General features: G+C 38.8%; 1 non-coding gene across 1 annotated transcript; it reads left to right on the top strand.

The window, feature by feature from the left end:
* Positions 1-17,243: 17,243 nt before the first annotated feature.
* On the top strand, positions 17,244-17,351 carry LOC112768407 (small nucleolar RNA R71). The gene has a single exon (XR_003185840.1). It is a non-coding gene; the product is annotated as a small nucleolar RNA R71 (small nucleolar RNA).
* The last annotated feature ends 3,607 nt before the right edge of the window (positions 17,352-20,958 follow it).

The raw sequence follows: 20,958 nt of genomic DNA on the forward strand, positions 1-20,958 counted from the left end.
TGGCATAAGCTTATCAAAAGATAAGACAAAAGCCTGGTCAAAAGACGTAAAATAAATCTCTAAAAGTAGTTTTTATACTAAACTAGTAACCTAGGGTTACATAAAATGAGTAGCTAAGTGCAGATAGTGTAGAAACCCACTTCCGGAGCCCACTTGGTGTGTGCTTGGGCTGAGCATTGAAGCTTTTTCGTGCTTAGGCTTTTCCTGGAGTTAAACACTAGCTTTGGTTCCAGTTTGGGTATTTTACGCCAAGATGTTTTAGGCTGACTTTGAACGCCAGTTTGTGCCATCAAATATCGGGCAAAGTATGAACTATTACATATTTCTGGAAAGCCTAGGATGTCTAATTTCTAACGCAATTGAGAGCGTACCAATTGGGCTTCTGTAACTCCAAAAAATCCACTTTGAATGCAGGGAGGTCAGAATCCAACAGCATCTGCAGTCTTTTTTCAGCCTCTGAATCAGATTTTTGCTCAGGTCCCTCAATTTTAGCCAGAAAATACCTGAAATTACATAAAAACACACAAACTCATAGTAAAGTCCAGAAATGTGATTTTTGAATAAAAACTAATAAAAATGTAATAAAAAATAATTAAAACATACTTAAAACTATGTAAAAATAATGCCACAAAGGGTATAAATTATCCGCTCATCAGAGAAAAAAAATTACCTTTCAAAGTATTGTCTATGTCCTCAGCCTCAGTTGGATTAATATAATCCTTGTCCTGCTCCTCTATATTATCTCCTTCATTCTCATCCAATTGCTCTTCACCATCAGGTTAATTGTTAAGTTTAAGAAATGTTTCAATCAGCATTGAAGCAAATTGACGTGTTTTTCCCTTCTTAGTTGGCCTTTCTTGCAAGCTGCCACACTCTTCAACATCATCTACAATTATGGTCTCTTTTCTCTTCAAATCTTGACTCATTCTAGAATCTACTTCTCTAGTATTCTTGTGAGCCATAGCACTAGATTTAGAAGGAAGTTCTTTTTGACACTCGTTACCACGTAACCAAAACACTTTTTTTATTTATGACATCCAAAAATTAACAACAAAATCAAACTTATTTGCATTGAACAGTTCAAAAAGACTCAAAATAATAGCACATGAGTAAAACCAATCTACCATATTGACGTTAGGGATTTTTGCCAGTAAAGAATTTCATAAAAATAGTCGCGTTGTACTCTAAACCGACAGAAATTCCTTCGTACAAACGTTTTGGTTGTCACAAGTAACAAACCCCTTTAAAATTGATAACCGAGTATTTAAACCTCGGGTCGTCTTCTCAAGGAATTGTAGGGAGGTATGTTCTTATTATTGGTTATGAGTTTGTAAATTGGGGAAATTTGGAGTTTGGGCAATGGGCACAGGTATATTTTCAAAGCAATAAAAATAAATAAATAACTGAAAAATAAACTTTTGGCAAGGTATGAGAAATTGGAAGTCCAGTCTAGTTATCCTTATCAATGATGATGAAAACTGAATCTTAATTCCACTTAGTTAACCTTTGCTATAACAAGGGAAGGTCAAGCGACTAATTAGTTAGATCTTTGAATCTTAGTTAATTCCTAAGAAAAGATTGGGATTATTGAAGATCAATTCAATTAGCAAGGATAACAATTATCAATTATGCTATTGAGTTGGATAATTCCTGAGTTACTGATTTCTTAACCAAGATCAAAAGGGAAAATATCTAAATTAAGTTAAAAGCATCCATATAAATAAAGCAAAGCAAAATTAAGTCTGAAAATACCTCGAATTGCATTCACAAAAGAACTTAAATCTGACATACAAATTAAATTGGAGAAATAAATAAAAAGAAAGAACTTGAGATTGAGAGTCACTCCTAAAACTAAGAGAAGTCCTAAATCCTAATCCTAAGAGAGAGGAGAGAACCTCTCTCTCTAAAAACTACATCTACTCCTAAAATTGTGAATATGAAAGCCTTCTTATGAATGGATGCATTCCTCCACTTTATAGCCTCTAATTTGTGTTTTCTGGGCCGAGAACTGGGTCAGAAACAGCCCAGAATTCGCTGGTCTCGAATTCAATCACGCTGGATTTCCGTCACTGCGATGCGGCCGCATGAAGCACGCGGTCGCGTCACCTAGCGTCAGGGCAACTATGGTATATTATATATCAAATCGAAGCCCCGGACGTTAGCTTTCAAACGCAACTAGAACCGCATCGTTTGGACCTCTGTAGCTAAAGTTATAGCTGTTTGAGTGCGAAGAGGTCAGGCTGGACAGCTTAGCAATTTCTCCAACTTCTTGTGTTCCTTCCACTTTTGCATGCTTCCTTTCCATCCTCCAAGCCATTCCTGCCCTATAATCTCTGAAAACACTTAACACACATATCAAGGCATCTAATGGTAATAAGAGAGGATTAATAATAAGCAAATATAAGATCAAAGAAGCATGTTTTCAATCATAGCACAAAATCAGAAAGGAAAACGTAAAACATGCAAATAGTATTAATAAGTGGGTAAAGAGTTGATAAAATCCACTCAATTAAGCACAAGAGAAACCATAAAATAGTGGTTTATCAACCTCCCCACACTTAAACACTAGCATGTCCTCATGCTAAGCTCAAGAGAAGCTATAAAGATGAAGAGGGATGGTAGAATGTATGAAATGCAACCTATGAATGTAACTACATGCTAAGATGTTTCTACCTACTTGGTTAAAAATAAACAAATCTTTCAAGAACAAACATGAACTGGATTTCACTAATTCAAATCATAAAAATGAAGCACAATTAGACTTGCAAGAAGAAAATAGCTTATGAAAGCAGGGAACAAGGAATTGAGCATCGAACCCTTACTGGTAGTGTATACACTCTAATCACTCAGGTGTTTAAGGTTCGATCTCTCAATTCTCTACTAACCTTGCTTTCTAAGGCTTGCTCTTCATCTAACAATCAACACAAATTTAATGCACAGATACACATATCAAGAGTTCTTTTAAGGGTTGTAATGGGGTTAGGGTCAAGGTAGTATCGTATTTGGCCAAGTGGACTAAAATCTGAATCCTTAATTAACTTAAACTTTCCACCTAACTTAAACAATCCATGTAATCATAATACAAAATCTAACTGTCCATTAACTATGTTTTCCACATATTCATGCATTCAAATTTCAAGTACAGTACATATGCATTGCTTTCAACATTTACTTTGGGGCATTTTGTCCCCTTTCACTTATTTTGCTCTTTTTTTTTCATTTTTTTTTCATTTTCAAATTTTTTTTATTATTTATATATTATTTTTTTTCTCAATGCATATGATTAATTTATTGAATGCATGAACATGTCCTAGACATTTTTTTATATTTTCAGAAATTTCTAACATACTCAATTCTCAAACCAAATGTTTTCAATCTCAATTTTCCCACATTTAATTCATGAGCACTCTCACTAGTCTAAACTAACCAAGGATTCAAATTAAGGGTATTATTGTCTTTCACTTAGAGTTAATGATGTGCTAAAGTAAAGAACAAAGGGGTAAAATAGGCTCAAATTGGTTTGCAAAGGATAATGAAAGGTAAGGCCATATGGGTATGTAAGCTCCGTGAAACAAAGACCTCAATCATATAAGTGCATGTATACATCAAACCATGGAAATATAGAATCAAGCAAGACAACGATCACAATTTTAGAGAGAAAAATACACACTAAAACAAAATTTTTGGTTGATAAAATGCAACCAATTCAAATAGGCTCAAAAATCTCACAGGTTTTGTGTGTTCGAGTTCTAATCCATGTTTCAGTATAATATCTCTTCAAATAAGTGTAACATTAAATTTTATTCAAATTAGTGAAATTCTCTAAAAAGGTTTCTTTAAAAAGAAAATATTACTTTAACCAAGTGGTAAAATATGCAAAAAAAAAAAATCACACAAATATGCAATCAAACATGCAAATGCAACAACTAACAAGGAAAATAAAACATTAGTGTTTAGACAGGAAAGTACTAACCCACGGAGATCGGTATCGACCTCCCCACACTTAAAGATTGCACCGTCCTCGGTGCATGCTGAGATGTGCAGGTGGACGGGCTGTTCCAACTGATGCTTTTCTTCAAGGATTGTGCTGATGGACTTGTTTGTCTCCCCATGTAAACGTCTTCCGGTTCCCTTCCGGGTGGCCATCCTGAAAGAAAAAGGGAAGAAGAGTAACCCAGAAATAGAGATAAGAAAATAAAAGAGGTATGGGTGGGTTAATGCCAAATGATAAGGGTCTCATTTACATGGAAGCTTCAACATGTAAGTGTGAAAACAATAGAAGCCATGGCATACCAGTAGTGCAAAATTGCAACAATGGGGAGGAGAGTGGGTAATGAGAGATAATATAAATTCATGTCAATGTAAAAGTAATACAGGTATAAAAGATTGGCATTGATATAAATAATATTACCTATTCAGAATAAAATAAGTCACTAAGCACCAAGAAAATACCAGAAAAGATGTAACAGTTGAATAAGAACATTTGAAAACCAATAATAATTTTAGAAAAATAAAAATATGCAATGAATGAAAGTATGCAAATAAATTAAATAAAATAGAATGGAAGTGAGAGAAAATAAGAAAGGAAGAAGAAAGAAGTAAGAAAAGATAAGAAGAATAAGGATTCGGAGAAGAAAAGATAAGAAAATTGGCACTAATCTGGATAGGTTGTGCAACGCTGGCGACGCGGTCGCATGGGTGACGCGGTTGCGTGGTGCGCAATAAGGTCAGATGATGCGGACGCGTGGGGCACGTGATCGCGTGACTTGATTTGTGCTAGTGGCACGAGTGCAGCCTCGCGGTCGCACAACTCTCTGTTCAAAACTTAGTATTGCCAAAATCCAGGGTGCCGCGGTCGCATGATCGACGCGATTGCGCGGGTGGCCTTATTTCCAATATGACGCGGACGCGTGGGTTACGCGTTTGCGTGGCAGGGCTTGTGCTGCTAGCATGGGTCCAGCCCAATTCCAGCTCAACTTTCGGCCATACACCCTTGTTACGTCGATTTACAGGGCCACGCGGTCGCGTGGATGACGCGGACGCGTGGGGAAGCTATTTTGCAAATGATGTGGCCGCATCAGCGACGCGGTCGCGTGGGACGATTTGTGCTATTGGCACGCCTCCAGCCCTGCTCCTGCGTAACTCTCTGTTCAATTTCTTTTCCTCCTAATGCACTGGTGACGTGGACGCGTCAGCGATGCTGCCGCGTCATGTGCGTTTTTTTTTCATAATCTGAAAAATGCAGAATGCAGTGTTAATATGAATGTGATGCAAAACTCCAGGTTCAATATGATAAAATAAAATAAAATTCAAAAACAAACAAAACTAAATAAAATTAAAATTGAGAAAGGAATGATTATACCATGGTGGGTTGTCTCCCACCTAGCACTTTTAGTTAGAGTCCTTAAGTTGGACATTTGGCGAGCTTCCTGTTATGGTGGCTTGTGCTTGAACTCATCCAGAAATCTCCACCACTGTTTGCATCTCCAGTAGCCTCCGGGGTCCCAAACTAGGCACAGAAAGCCTTCAAGTAAGCTAAAGCAAGTGACAAGGCCCCAAGAGTGCTGATTTCTAGATTGAATTCCGGGGTCCCAGACCTTGCCTTTGCACCCATCTTCTTGTTGATCATCATTTTTTCACTTGGGTGGTGAACAGTCGGAATTCTCACTGAGACATCCAAACAGCTTCCTAGACCCCTTCAGTTGAGCTTTATACCAACCTTTGCATTTAAACTTAAAGCTTCCAACCATAATGAACCTTGCAGGACAATTCTTACCACTGGCCATCTTCCTCTTACTCTTAATGTTATAAAGAGCTCTAAGTTGACCATCCGTCTCCAGTAGCCCATATTCAAGTGGAATTAGAAAGCTAAGGGATATGAATTTTACCCACTTGAATGTTGTGAAGGATGATGGCAACTTAGGGGGAGGTGTTTTTAATGAAATTGCAAGCTCCACTCCCTTGTGCTCTTCTTTGATAATTACCACCTCTTTGCAAGCTTCTTCAATTTCAACCTCTTCCTCTTGGTATCTTTCTTCCAATTCAATCTCCTCTTCATTGCTTTCCAAGGGCATGGGAGGTTGTGCTTCTTCTTCTTGAATCTCCATCTCTTGATCAACTTCTTCCAAGTCTTCAACTGTGATATGCCTTGGAGGTTGTACACCCTCCTCAGCATCAATTTCAAACGTCTTGGAAGGGGGTTCTATGACTGGACTTTCCCATGGAGGTTCTGCATCTCCTAAGTCTTCAACCAATTCTTCTTCTTTGATAATTACAGCTTCCTCCATTTGTTCCAGTACAAAGTCATGCTCCGTACTGTTCACTGGAGTTTCTAGTATCTCCTTCATGCTACGTTCTTCATTAGATTGTCCACATGAAGCCATGGGGGTTCCTCGAGTGTCCGAACGTCGGGAAGCTAATTGAATTATCGCCTGCTCAAATTGACGAATGGTTGCATGAAATCGATCCACTGTTTCCTTGAAACGATCCTTTGTCTCTTGATGCACTCGGCTTTCATAAATAGGATCATAGTGCTCTTGGATTGATGGATATGGAGATGGTGAATATTGAAGTGGTGGTTCTTGTGAGTAATTGGGTTGGAATTGGGGTGGTTCTATATATGGTTCATATGGCTCATAAGGTGGTTGGTATGGTGGTTGAGGGTTAGGGTCATATGGAGGTGAATGGCGGAAAGGGGCTTGATGAGACGCAGAAGTTGGTGAATTAAAAATTATTAAAATGGTTACGTTGCAAGTATAGTTCTTAACTCACCGAAAATCTGCCTATCAATTTAGAAATATGTCACAGAGAGTTAAATTAAAAATTACTGGGAGTTTTAAGTCCCAGGTCGTCTCCCAACGAGTTGCAGAAAAGTGTGCTATCTTATTAATCAGATGTTCCAAGAAGTTGAGCTAAGTAAATTGGAATGTAAATTGAGGAAATTTAAATAATATGAATAAAAGCCTTGACTGGGAGTTGATTGGTTGGAATTTCTACTATTGATGGAGTGATTGTAAGATTAATTTATAATTAATGGTTGTTCTGTTTGGTTATCCTTTACTAAGTAAGAGAAAGTCAAACAAGCTGGAATGCCAGATCTGTTCACAAGTTGCAACCCACTTAGTTCAAAGGGATTGGCGTTGGTGAAAGGATAGCAATCCAACATTTAACCCAATTACAAATTTTTCTTCAATCCTTCCAACTCAAGAGTTCCTTTTAATCAACTCCCCATCAAGTAAGGAAACTACTCACGCATTGTAAATAAAGAATCCATAGCACATGAAAGGGAATTAAAAGAAGACATGATTATTGGAATTGAAATTGAATTAAAAAGAAATAATCCTTGCATTAAATAATCATAAAAGTATCTGAATGACAAAACTGAACAAAGCAAAGGACATGGAAGAATGAAACCAAGTTAAGAAAACAAACTAGAATGACGAAGTCTTGATGAGGAAATAACTCTTCTCAATGTTCCAATGCTAAGACCAATTGAAAATTAAAATTCTAAAACCTAGAGAGAAAAACCTAAAAAAAGTAAAACTAGATCTAAAACTGTCTCTGAATGAATGTGTTATTTGTTTCTGCATGTTCTCTGACTCTAGTCTGCTGTTCCGGGCCGAAAACTGGGTCGAAATAAGGTCCAAAATCGCCCCCACCGAATTCTGCAGATTATGCAGATCGCACATGTCACGTGATCGCGTCATCCATGCGGATGCGTCATTCGCGCTTTTCCTCGCCACGCGTTCGCGTCGTCCACGCTACCGCGTCGCTTGGGTTTTCCAATCCGCGCAGCCGCGTGAACCATGCGGCCGCGTCACTGCGATTTGCTCTCCTTCGCGCGGTCGCGTGAGCCATGCGACCGCGTCACTTCTCGCTGGTTATCGACTCATTCTTGTGTTCATTCCATTTTTGCTAGCTTCCTTTCCAATCTCCAACTCATTCATGCCCTATAAAGTCTGAAACACTTAACACACAGATTACGGCATCGAATGGAATAAAGGAGAATTAAAATTGAATAATTAAAGTCTCTAGGAAGCAGTTTTTAAACAGGTAATAAATTCCGGGAAGAAATCTAATATGCATGCTAATTTAATGAATAAGTGGGTAAGGATCATGATAAAACCACATAAGTAAACACAATATAAACCATAAAATAGTGGTTTATCAACCTCCCCACACTTAAACATTAGCATGTCCTCATGCTTAATTGAAGGAGATAAGGAAATAAGTATGAACATGTAGAAACTCATGAAATACAGTGCAAACCTATATATATATATATATAAATAAATACAACTATATGATTCTTGTCCACTTGATCAAAAGTAAATAAGCTCTTCAAAACAATTACAAATCAAATTCCACTAATTTTATCATTACACAATAAAATGGATAAAAGTGCAAGAAGATAGCTCATGAAAGTAGGGAACTTGAAAATTCAAGTATTGAACCCTCACTGATAATGTATGTACGCTCTAATCTCTAGTGTATAGGGTGGTCACTCTATCCTTCTCTAATCATGCTTTCTAACTTTTGTTCTTCTCCTAACCAATCAACAATAGTTAATACACCAATGCAAACATCATGAGGTCTTTTCAAGGTTGTAATGGGGCTAAGGCATAGGTAGGGGTGTATATTTGGTCAAGTGTATATTAACCCAAGCTCCAACCTAACTTGTATACACTTAATGTAGTCTTTAAAGTTCATACCTAGCTACCTAGAGTTCCCTTTTTCAATCCCTACTCATGTATCAACTTTGTATTTTGATTCTATCATATGTGCACTGATTTTTGAATTCTGAATTTAACATTGGGGTAATTTTGTCCCGTTATTTATTGATTTTTCATATATTTTTATTTTTATTTTTTTTAAATAAATAAAGCTTATCAATGCACATAGACTTTTCATTTTTATATTTTCACATGAGTAGGTATCCAAATTCCCCTTAAATTTTATGACACATTCCCTTAACAACTTTTGTTCCCACAATTTTCCATACTTAACTAGCACACACAATTCTATCTTAAGCTAACCAAAGATTCAAATTGGGATATACAATTATTTTTTGGCTTAAGGTTAGTAATGTGGTAAAATATCGAACAAATGGGAATTAAAGGCTCAAAGTGGTTAACAAAGTTAATTGAAAAGGGTAGGCTTAATTTGGATGAGTGAGTTTAAACAAATAATGGCCTCAATCATGTGCAAGCATGCAAATATAATAACTATTGGACATATAAGATAAAACAAAATATAGATTACAATCATAGAGAAGTAAACACACAAGAATGAAATAATTATGGTTAAATAATGTAACCATTCATAAAGGCTCAAATCTTTCACAGGTTGTGTGTTCTTTAACTCAAATATCATGTTCTAAATACAACTCAAGCAAATTTATCCTAAGAATTTTTGAAAAATTAGTGAAATTTAGTTCCAAAGATAGATTTTTAAAAGAAACTTATTGTCTTTTCAATCAAGTAGAACATGCATGCAACTATCCTAACCTATGCAATTTACTCTATTCTATAAAGGAAAGAAAATCTAACTAAAATATCCTAATTATTGGTGCTAGAGAAGAGAAATTACCTCCGGAAGTCAGGTACTGACCGATCTCCCCACACTTAAGGCTTTGCACCGTCCTCAATGCCATCTGCCAGGAACAGGGGTGGGCTGGTAGTAGTATCTCCATAGTCGTGGCCGTCATGGCTCCTTGTGCTGGTAAAGGAAGTGGAGTCCGGGGTGTCTGAGTCTCTGAAGTGTCCCTTGAGTAGCTCCTTGAGGTATTTGAATCGGCGCTCGTTACGGCGCTCTCTCATCTTTGCTTTCTGTTCTTGCCGATCCAACCGTTCGATTATCTATTGGAGCAATTTCTCAGTTGTAGATGCTTGTGGTGTTGAAGAAGGATTATCTTCAACTGGAGCAGTAGGAAGGCTTGTAGTGGCTGCTGAGAGTCTGAGGTATTTCCCGTTAGGGACATACTGATCATCCCGTGAAAGCACGGCTTTAGTGTCTCCAGCTCTGTAGGAGACTCCGGTTGCTGAGACAAGATCTGAGACCAAGGCGGGGAGAGGTAAGTTGCCCGCAATTTGTACGTGTTCCATAGCATTCCGGATATGTCTTGAGAGATTCAGAGGTTGGTCTGTAAGGATGCACCATAGTAGAACAGCCATGTCCGCAGTGAAGGAGGACTCATGAGTGCTCGGAAAGGCGTAATGGGACAAGATCTGCCCCCATACGCGAGCCTCCAAGGTAAGTGCTGAAGCCAAGATTCCCTTAGGGCGGGTACGGTGGTATCCGTAGATCCAACGGCTGCCAGGTAATACGATGACTCCGAGAACGGAGTCCCAGTCGAATTGGTATCTCTGGCGCTGAAGGGCGGCTTCTTGAAAAGCGTCCATTCCTGCTGGAATAGGGGGAAGACTCAGAGCTTGCTGAATGGCCTCTTCTGTGATGGGGACTTGCTTCTGCCGGACATAAACAGACTGCAGGGTCGGCATGTAGAAGTTGGAGTAGAACTCAACTACCCAAGAAAGATTGACCTGCCTTGGCTGTTTCCGTAGGAAACCCCATTGTCTTCGCTCAATTTGCGGCTCAACAAAGGTGGCAATATTGGACGGGAGGATAAGAAGGTATTCATTGTTATAATTCCTTTCTGCCAGGATAGGGAACATCTGCTCATAGTAGCGATTGGGAAACCGCGCAGTGTCCTTTGCTGGAAAGGCTTTCTCCTTTTTGTTAACCTTTATTATCCGCTTAACTCTTTTTATTGAGGGCTTGACTGCGGATGAAGAAGGCTCTGCCACTAATGCTCTTTTAGTTCCTCTTCTTGCTGGTGGTTTGGAAGTTGCTTTCTCCTTTCCTTTCTTGGTGGCCATCCTGAAAGAAGGGAAGAGAAAGTAAATTAAATTCAAAGAGATATACAGCAAGGAAGGAAACGGAGAAGAGGGTGAATGATGCACAGTAAAATGTAGATGACATTAACACATGCTCTCGAGTACATATGAAAAGCCATCAATGGAAATTAGCTAGTGCAGATAAAAACAAGTGAATGCAAGGTGTTTATTGGCATGCTGGCAAAGGGCATGAGTAGCATAGACCAAGCATTACTTCGTAACAAACCATCACATTTGTATTGCCAATTGAATTCAATTAATAAAATAATAAGGAGAATTTGTGAAAAGCAAGCATTGAATAGTAGAGTAAAGTAATGTAGAAAAGTGCATAGGGCTATTTAGGCTTTTTCACAAACACATGGCATGCATGGTAAGTAAGATATAAAAAGTATGAAATTGAACATGCAAGCAATCCCTTAAAAATAATAATAATTGTCAAATAAATTGTAACAAGTCACAAGCATATAATGAGGGATAATGACTCAAAAAATTTCTAGCACCATGTAAAAAGGGAAAGAAGAAGATGAAAAATAAAATAAAAAAAATGAAAAGAAAAAGAAAAGAAAAAGAAAATAAAAATGTATATAATATAATAAGAATGATGGAAAAGAGAAGAAGGAAGAAGAAGGTAAAACCTTGTTAATGGTGGTGAGAGAGATAGAGAGTGAGAGGTGAGATAGAAGGGGGAAAGGGGGAAGGAAGAAATAAGGAGGGAAAAGAAAAATTAGGATTTGGGGGAGAGGAAGATAAGATATGTGGCAATTTTAGGTTGAGCTGTGCGGCGCATGTGACGCGGCCGCTGGGGCACGCGTTTGCGTGGGTACGCGTCAGGTAAGGGGACGCGATCGCGTCGGTCACGCAGTCGCGTGACCCATGTTACGCTGCTGGCGCGAGTGCAGCCTCGCTCCAGCACAACTCTCTGTTCAATTTAATTTAATTGCCAAATTGGGGTGACGCGATCGCGTGGGTCATGCGACCGCGTGAGGGTGCGTCAGAAAATAGATGACGCGGCCGCGTTGGCGACGCGGTCGCGTGACAAGGATTGTGCCTCCAGCACTAATCCAGCATCACGCTCGCACAAAATGTTGATGGGCACCCTTTTACGTCGAAAACTCAGGGCACGCGGCCGCGTGAGGCACGCGGTTGCGTGGGAGGCCATGATTCCCATGCGACGCGAACGCGTCAGGGATGCGGTCGCGTGGGTTGATTTGTGCCATTGGCACGCCTCCAGCCACGCTCCAGCCAGACTCTCTGTTCGTTTATTTGTTTTCTCCACCCCTTTGCGACGCGGACGCGTCGCTGATGCGATCGCGTCGCGTGGCAAAAATTTTTTTTTTTTGTAATATAAAGACATGTAAATGAAAGAGCACAAAAGCACTAATAAAGATAAGAGTTATGAAAGAAGAAAAACTAAAAGTGAAGAAAAGAACGATCATACCGCGGTGGGTTGTCTCCCACCAAGCACTTTGCTTTAACGTCCGTAAGTTGGACGCTCCACTAGCTCAATCGGCTGCTATGTGGGGATCTTCCAGGCGGAAGATCTCAATCTCCTTATTTTTCTGCACCTTCTCACCATGGTACAGCTTCACGCATTGTCCATTAACCTTAATAAGTTCAGAGCTTGAAGGATGGCTTAGGTGATAAACTCCGTACGGTTCAGCCTTCTCTACTCTGTATGGACCTTCCCATTTTGATCTCAACTTCCTGGGCATGAGCCTTAGTCGAGATTTGTAAAGGAGGACAAAATCTCCAGGTTGGAACTCTTTCTTTTTGATGTTTTGATCATGCACAACTTTCATCTTTTCCTTGTAAATTCTGGAGTTCTCATAAGCTTCTAGGCGAAGGTTCTCCAGTTCCTGCAGTTGCAACTTCCTTTCAGCTCCGGCGTTCTCAATTCCCATGTTGCACTCCTTAACTGCCCAGAAGGCTCTGTGTTCTATTTCAACTGGGAGATGACAAGCTTTGCCATAAATCAAGCGGAAGGGACTCATCCCAATGGGTGTCTTGTATGCTGTTCTATATGCCCACAATGCATCTTGTAGCCTGGTGCTCTAGTCTTTTCTATGAGGCTCTACTATCTTTTGCAAGATACGCTTAATTTCTCTGTTCGACACCTCGGCTTGCCCATTAGTTTGGGGATGGTAAGCAGTTGCAACTTTATGGATTATCCCATGCTTCTTCATCAATCCTGTTAGTCTCTTGTTACAAAAATGGGTGCCTTGATCGCTCACGATCGCTCGTGGTGATCCAAAGCGACATATAATATGGTTTCTCACAAAGAAAACAACAGTGTTAGCATCATCAGTGCGGGGAGGAATTGCTTCCACCCATTTGGAAACATAATCCACAACTAACAATATATAAAAATATCCATTAGAATTTAGAAATGGACCCATGAAGTCAATGCCCCAAACATCAAAAATTTCACAGAAGAGTATATATTGTTGAGGCATCTCATCCCTCTTGGATATATTACCAAATTTCTGGCATGGGGGCCAAGATTTACAAAACTCAGCAGCGTCTCTAAAAAGAGTAGGCCACCAGAATCCGCAGTCTAAGATCTTTCTAGTTGTTCTTTGAGGGCCAAGATGTCCTCCACTCTCAGATGATTGACAGGCCTAAAAATTGGACTGGAATTATGATTGAGGCACACAACGTCTAATTATCTGGTCAGCGCCACATCTCCATAAATATGGGTCATCCCATATATAATATTTAGATTCGCTTTTCAGCTTGTCTCTTTGATGTTTAGAAAAATGTGGAGGAAATGTGCGGCTAAATAAATAATTAGCAACAGGGTGCATACCAAGGGATTACCTCAGATACTGCTTGCAGGTTATCAAAAAGAAAATTATCATCTATAGGAGTAGAATCATCCTTAATATGTTCAAGGCGACTCAAGTGGTCTGCTACTAAATTTTGATTACCACTCCTATCCTTTATTTCTAAATCAAATTCTTGTAACAACAGTATCCAACGTATAAGTCTTGGTTTGGATTCCTTTTTAGCTAATAGATACTTTAGAGCTGCATGGTCCGAATACACTACTACTCTAGTACCAAGTAAATAAGCTCGGAATTTATCCAGAGCAAAAATAATAGCAAGAAGCTCTTTCTCAGTAGTAGTATAATTGGACTGGGCAGTGTCTAAAGTCTTAGACGCATAGGCAATAACAAAGGGGTCCTTACCTTCACGCTGAGCTAGTGCTGCTCCTACGGCATGGTTGGAAGTATCGCACATGATTTCAAACGGTTGGCTCCAGTCGGGTCCTCTCACAATTGGGGTTTGAGTTAGAGCAGTCTTCAGCTTATCAAACGCTTGTTTGCAATCCTCACTGAACTCGAACTCAATATCCTTCTGCAGTAATCTGGATAAGGGAAGTGCCACCTTACTAAAGTCTTTAATAAATCTCCTGTAGAAACCTGCATGGCCAAGGAACGAACGGACTTCCCTCACAGAAGAGGGGTAAGGCAAACTAGAAATAACATTTACCTTTGCTGGGTCTACAGAAATGCCATTATTAGATATCACATGTCCTAATACAATCCCTTGTTTTACCATAAAGTGGCATTTTTCGAAATTCAATACAAGGTTTGTATTAACACATCTATCTAATACTCTAGATAATCCCTCTAAGAAAAGGCTAAAAGAATCACCATAAACGCTAAAATCGTCCATAAAATCTTTCATACAGTCCTCAATAAGATCAGAGAAAAGACTCATCATGCACCTTTGGAAGGTAGCTGGTGCATTGCACAAGCCAAAGGGCATTCTCTTATAAGCATAAGTCCCAAAAGGACATGTAAAAGTAGTCTTTTCCTGATCCTCAGGAGCTATATGAATCTGGAAATAACCTGTGTAACCATCTAAAAAGCAGTAATGTGATTTACCTGACAGGCGATCCAGCATTTGATCAATGAATGGAAGTGGGTAGTGATCCTTACGGGTAGCTTGGTTGAGATGCCTGTAATCAATGCAGACTCTCCAAGCATTCTGAACTCTAGTTGCTATGAGCTCTCCATGCTCACTCTTCACTGTAGTGACTCCAGATTTCTTGGGCACCACTTGTACTGGGCTTACCCATTCACTGTCTGAAATGGGATATATGATACCTGCTTCCAATAGTCTGGTCACTTCCTTTTTGACAACTTCCAAGATGGTGGGATTCAATCTTCTTTGGGGTTGACAGACAGGTCTTGCTCCCTCTTCTAAAAATATTCTGTGCTCACATACTTGAGGGTTGATTCCACCTATGTCTGCCAAACTCCACCCAGTTGCCTTCTTATGCTTCCTCAGTACATCAAGTAACTGCTCTTCTTGTTGAGAAGTCAGTTCCCTTGCAATAATAACCGGAAGCTTCTGCTCATCCTCAAGATAAGCATATTTGAGATGTGGAGGGAGAGGTTTCAATTCTAACTTTTGATCATGGGCGGGCTCTGGATTATCTGGGGCTTGTGAAAATGGCGAAGTGCTCCCATTGTCAGTTAAAAGGGTCCCCACACTTGGACCTTGTCCAGTGTGCCTCTCTTCAAACTCTTCCTTTTGAACTTCAGCCACACTTTCGTCTATGACATCACACTGGAAGATAGAACGATCTTCTGGGGGGTTGTCAATGACTCCATTTAGATTGAAGATTACTATGCGGCCATCTATTTCAAAGGAGTATGTTCCTGAAAAAGCATCCAATTTGAATTTTGATGTCTTCAAGAATGGTCTTCCAAGTAGGATTGATGATGGCTTATTTGAATCATTGTGGGGTATCTCCAAGATATAAAAATCAGTGGAAAATGTGAGCCTTTTAATGTTCACCAAAACATCTTCAGCAACTCCAGCCACTGTAATAATGCTTTTATCTGCGAACACAAAACGAGCTGCCGACCTTTTTAAGGGAGGGAGCCTCAAAACATCATATATAGACAAAGGCATTATACTGACACATGCTCCTAAATAACACATGCAATCATAAATTACTACACCACCAATAGTACAACTAACTATGCAAGGACCTGGATCACTACATTTTTCAGGTAATCCTCCCATTAAAGCAGATATAGAACTACCTAAAGGAATAGTTTCTAATTCATTAATTTTGTCTTTATGGATACATAAGTATTTTAGAAACTTTGCATATTTAGGTACTTGCTGAATAACATCAAAAAGGGGAACAGTTACCTCAACCTTTTTGAATATCTCTACCATTTTAGGATTGGGTTCCAGCTGCTTCCTGGGCTTCCTTGCAAGTTGTGGAAATGGAATAGGAGTAGTGTTGTCTGTGGTGTCTGCGCCTTTTGGTGCTTCCTTCTGTGGTTGAGTTATCTCTTCTTCAGCTATGTCCTGTATATCCTCTTCCTCTTCAACATCTTCGATTTCTACCACCTCTTCAGCTGAGGCGTATTCTGGTGAGCTTGGTTCCTCCTGATTCCTCTCCTGCAGTGCGGTTCCGGACCTCAGGGTGATAGCATTAATGCCTCCCTTTGGACTGAGTAATGGTTGAGAGGGGATTCCAGTGGTGCTTGAAGGTTGGTTACTGAAATTTTGTGCTGATCCAAGCTGTGTCATAAAAGCTTGCAGAGTAGAGGTGAGACCATTCAGACTGGCGTTAATACTATTCATGATGTTACTTTCCATGGTCTGTTGTCTTTTCTCAAAAGATTGTAGTAGATCTTCATTAGAAGATAAAGAAGAATGAGTAAATTGAGAGGTTTGCTGCTGATTGTTCTGTGGTCCTTGGTTTTGCCTTAGGTGAGGTGCCCTGTAAAGTTGATTTTACTGCCTGTTGTTGTTATTATTCCACCTCTGATTTCCCTGATTATCTCTGCCTTCCTTGTTATTGTTGTCCCTCCAATTCTGGTTTGAATTGTCCTGCCATCCATGGTTATTATTTCCACTTTGATTGTACCCTTGGTTGGGGCGGTCATAGAAGTTGTGAGTGGATGCCACCATGTTGTCTTCTTGTTGGAGCTGCGGGCATTCATCAGTGTAATGGCTATAATCAGCACAGATTTCGCAAATTCTTTGTGGGACTAGTTGTTGGTTTTGCTGTGGTGGAGGAGGTTGAGCTTGCTGAGCTTGTTGATTCAACTGCATTTGTTTCAGCAAGTTGGTCATTTCACAGATGCTTTGAGTTAGAGCAGCAGTTTCTCCGCTAGAAGATACTTCTGCAACAGCTTTTGAACGGCCTTGCTTTTGTCTGTGGTTCCTAGTGGATTCAGCTAAATCACTTATCAATTGCCAAGCTTCATCAGTGGTCTTGTACTTCTTCATAGACCCATTGCTGGCACTTTCCAGTATGGTCTTATCTTGGGGCCTCATAGCCTGTGTAATATAGCTACGTAGTACGATCTTGTCAATCATGTGATGGGGGAATACTTCCAGAAGATTATTGAAGCGCTCCCAATATTCAAAGAGAGTCTCATTGTCATCCTGAACAATTGTGGAGATATCCTTCCTTAGCTTATCAGTAACTTCAGATGGAAAGAATTTCTCCAGAAACTCCTTTCTGAGTGTATCCCAGTTGGATACATTTGCTAGAGGTTGAGTGTAGTACCACTCTCTTGCTTTTCCCTCAAGAGAAAACGGAAAAGCTTTCAGCAGAATTGAAGTTTCATCAGTGCCATCACGCCTGACAGTAGAACAAGCTGCCTGGAAATCTCTCAAGTGCCTGATAGGCTATTGAGCAAGTAGGCCATGAAACTTGGGCATCAAATTTAGTAGGCGGGCTTGATTTCAAAATCTGTAGCTACCGCTGGATGATGCGCTTGAAACGGTTGCATTGTAAAATTAGGGGCTCCTTCCTCCTGGATGGTAACTCTCCTAGCTGCCATGTTTTCTGCGCATAAAACAACCGAATCAGTAGAACAGGGGCTGGTTTCTTCCTCAGATTCACTTTCAGATCCTTCCTCAAGCGGGCTAACCGACGTTGTTCTCGCCTTATTCGTGAAATTGTCCTTTCAATTTTAGGATCGAATATTAGCAAGCGTGGCTCAGGAAGTGAACGCGTCATTTGACGGAAGAAACATGCAGCTCATAGTAGGAAAATAAAATAAAATGCAAATAAATAAATTCTAATTAATAAAATTAGCACTCTATTGCAACTCCCCAGCAACGGTGCCAAAAATTGATGAGACGCAGAAGTTGGTGAATTAAAAATTATTAAAATAGTTACGTTGCAAGTATAGTTCTTAACTCACCGAAAATCTGCCTATCAATTTAGAAATATGTCACAGAGAGTTAAATTAAAAATTACTGGGAGTTTTAAGTCCCAGGTCGTCTCCCAACGAGTTGCAGAAAAGTGTGCTATCTTATTAATCAGATGTTCCAAAAAGTTGAGCTAAGTAAATTGGAATGTAAATTGAAGAAATTTAAATAATATGAATAAATGCCTTGACTGGGAGTTGATTGGTTGGAATTTCTACTATTGATGGAGTGATTGTAAGATTAATTTATAATTAATGGTTGTTCTGTTTGGTTATCCTTTACTAAGTAAGAGAAAGTCAAACAAGCTGGAATGCCAGATCTGTTCACAAGTTGCAACCCACTTATTTCAAAGGGATTGGCGTTGGTGAAAGGATAGCAATCCAACATTTAACCCAATTACAAATTTTTCTTCAATCCTTCCAACTCAAGAGTTCCTTGTAATCAACTCCCCATCAAGTAAGGAAACTACTCACGCATTGTAAATAAAGAATCCATAGCACATGAAAGGGAATGAAAAGAAGACATGATTATTGGAATTGAAATTGAATTAAAAAGAAATAATCTTTGCATTAAATAATCAAAAAAGTATCTGAATGACAAAATTGAACAAAGCAAAGGACATGGAAGAATGAAAACAAGTTAAGAAAACAAACTAGAATGACGAAGTCTTGATGAGGAAATAACTCTTCTCAATGTTCCAATGCTAAGACCAATTGAAAATTAAAATTCTAAAACCTAGAGAGAAAAACCTAAAAAAGTAAAACTAGATCTAAAACTGTCTCTGAATGAATGTGTTATTTGTTTCTGCATGTTCTCTGACTCTAGTCTACTGTTCCGGGCCGAAAACTGGGTCGAAATAGGGTCCAAAATCGCCCCCAATGAATTCTGCAGATTATGCAGATCGCACATATCACGCGATCGCGTCATCCATGCGGATGCGTCATTCGCGCTTTTCCTCGCCACGCGTTCGCGTCGTCCACGCTACCGCGTCGCTTGGGTTTTCCAATCCGCACGGCCGCGTGAACCATGCGACCGCGTCACTGCAATTTGCTCTCCTTCGCGCGGTCGCGTGAGCCATGCGACCGCGTCACTTCTCGCTGGTTATCTCCTCAAATTCTTGTGTTCCTTCTATATTTGCTAGCTTCCTTTCCAATCTCCAACTCATTCATGCCCTATAAAGTCTGAAACACTTAACACACAGATTACGGCATCGAATGGAATAAAGGAGAATTAAAATTGAATAATTAAAGTCTCTAGGAAGCAGTTTTCAAACAGGTAATAAATTCCGGGAAGAAATCTAATATGCATGCTAATTTAATGAATAAGTGGGTAAGGATCATGATAAAACTACATAATTAAACACAATATAAACCATAAAATAGTGGTTTATCAACCTCCCCACACTTAAACATTAGCATGTCCTCATGCTTAATTGAAGGAGATAAGGAAATAAGTATGAACATGTAGAAACTCATGAAATGCAATGCAAACCTATATATATATAAATAAATGCAACTATATGATTCTTGTCCACTTGATCAAAAGTAAATAAGCTCTTCAAAATAATTACAAATCAAATTCCACTAATTTTATCATTACACAATAAAATGGATAAAAGTGCAAGAAGATAGCTCATGAAAGTAGGGAACTTGAAAATTCAAGTATTGAACCCTCACTGATAATGTATGTACGCTCTAATCTCTAGTGTATAGGGTGGTCACTCTATCCTTCTCTAATCATGCTTTCTAACTTTTGTTCTTCTCCTAACCAATCAACAATAGTTAATACACTAATGCAAACATCATGAGGTCTTTTCAAGGTTGTAATGGGGCTAAGGCATAGGTAGGGGTGTATATTTGGTCAAGTGTGCTAATAAATTGAATCTTTAATTAACCCAAGCTCCAACCTAACTTCTATACACTTAATGTAGTCTTTAAAGTTCATACCTAGCTACCCAGAGTTTCCTTTTTCAATCCCTACTCATGTATCAACTTCGTATTTTGATTCTATCATATGTGCACTGATTTTTGAATTCTGAATTTAACATTGGGGTAATTTTGTCCCCTTATTTATTGATTTTTCATATATATATATATATATATATATATATATATATATATATGTATATATTTATTTATTTTAAAAAAATAAATAAAGCTTATCAATGCACATAGATTTTTCATTCTTATATTTTCACATGAGTAGGTATCCAAATTCCCCTTAAATTTTATGACACATTCCCTTAACAACTTTTGTTCCCATAATTTCCCATACTTAACTAGCACACACAATTCTATCTTAAGCTAACCAAAGATTCAAATTGGGATATACAATTGTTTTTCGGCTTAAGGTTAGTAATGTGGTAAAATATCGAACAAATGGGAATTAAAGGCTCAAAGTGGTTAACAAAGGTAATTGAAAAGGGTAGGCTTAATTTGGATGAGTGAGTTTAAACAAATAATGGCCTCAATCATGTACAAGCATGCAAATATAATAACTATTGGACGTATAAGATAAAACAAAATATAGATTACAATCATAGAGAAGTAAACACATAAGAATAAAATAATTATGGTTAAATAATGTAACCATTCATAAAGGCTCAAATCTTTCACAGGTTGTGTGTTCTTTAACTCAAATATCATGTTCCAAATACAACTCAAGCAAATTTATCATAAGAATTTTTGAAAAATTAGTGAAATTTAGTTCCAAAGATAGATTTTTAAAAGAAACTTATTGTCTTTTTAATCAAGTAGAACATGCATGCAACTATCCTAACCTATGCAATTTATTCTATTCTATAAAGGAAAGAAAATCTAACTAAAATATCCTAATTATTGGTGCTAGAGAAGAAAAATTACCTCTG

Source organism: Arachis hypogaea, chromosome 17, assembly GCF_003086295.3.
Source record: "Arachis hypogaea cultivar Tifrunner chromosome 17, arahy.Tifrunner.gnm2.J5K5, whole genome shotgun sequence".
Lineage (NCBI taxonomy): Eukaryota > Viridiplantae > Streptophyta > Magnoliopsida > Fabales > Fabaceae > Arachis > Arachis hypogaea.